Raw genomic sequence first — 1,105 nt, forward strand, 5'->3', positions numbered from 1 at the left:
GCCGCAACCTCCCCATCGACCCTGCCTTGAGTGTGACAGGGGGCGGTGCTTCAACCCCCCAATCGTCCCTACCTTGAGCGTGACTGAGGGTGGCATCGCAACCTCCCAATCCGCCCTGCTCTGTGCATGACAGGGGGCGGCGCCCCAACTCCCCAATCAGCCCTGCTCTGAGCCCGACCAGGGGCTGCACCTAGGGATTGGGCCTGCCCTCTGCCACCCGGGAGCAGGCCTAAGCCAGCAGGTCGTTATCTCCCAAGGGGTCCCAGACTGTGAGAGGGTACAAGTGGGGCTGAGGGACACCCCCTCCCAACCAGTGCACAAATTTTTGTGCACCAGGCCTCTAGTCCTATATAATAAAAGCCTAATATGCTGAGTGTCCAGTAAACTGGTCAGCTGTTCAACCAATCAAAGCTTATTATGCTAACCACTTGCTATGCTGTGCAGTGACCACCAAGGGGCAGATGCTCCAACCTGTAGGTTAGCTTGCTGCTGGGGCCCTCGGAGAGAGACTAAGCAGGCGGGCCCCACAGGCTCTGGAGCCCTCGGGGTCCCTCCCTGGTTGGCCCACCTGCACCGGGACTCTAGTGAGGTAATAAGAAAACGCTCAGAAATTAATACATACGTTACTAATCAACCCAATAAATCAAAGGGGGGGGGAACACAGGACAAATTAGAAGACATTTTGAAATAAATGATAATGAAAACATATACCAAAACTTGAGAGGATAGATAAATCTCAATACTTAGCGGAAAACTACAGCCTGCCATGCATTTATTAGAAAAGAGAGGATAAAAGTTAGTGTGTGTGTGGGGGGGGGGGGGGGGGGGGGGGAGTAAAATAAACCCAACAGCAGAGGGAAACAGATCAATGAAGCAGAAAACATGCCAACAAGATGGCAACAAAGCTAAGTGTGAGTGCTTTGAAAGACATTAACATTGACAAGCCGCTGGTGAGACTGGCCGAGGACAGGAGCGGAGAAACCCCGAAAAGCAGCCAGCCAGTAGATAAGAAAGGCCGTGTTCCCGATTCTACAAAGTCATGAGGCTGCAAACGTTATGCCGGTGAATTCCCGAGCTCCGCGCTCCCCCTGGGCACCTGGCTCGC

The sequence above is a fragment of the Myotis brandtii genome, unplaced genomic scaffold, assembly GCF_000412655.1.
Source record: "Myotis brandtii unplaced genomic scaffold, ASM41265v1 scaffold130, whole genome shotgun sequence".
NCBI classification, from domain to species: Eukaryota; Metazoa; Chordata; class Mammalia; order Chiroptera; family Vespertilionidae; genus Myotis; species Myotis brandtii.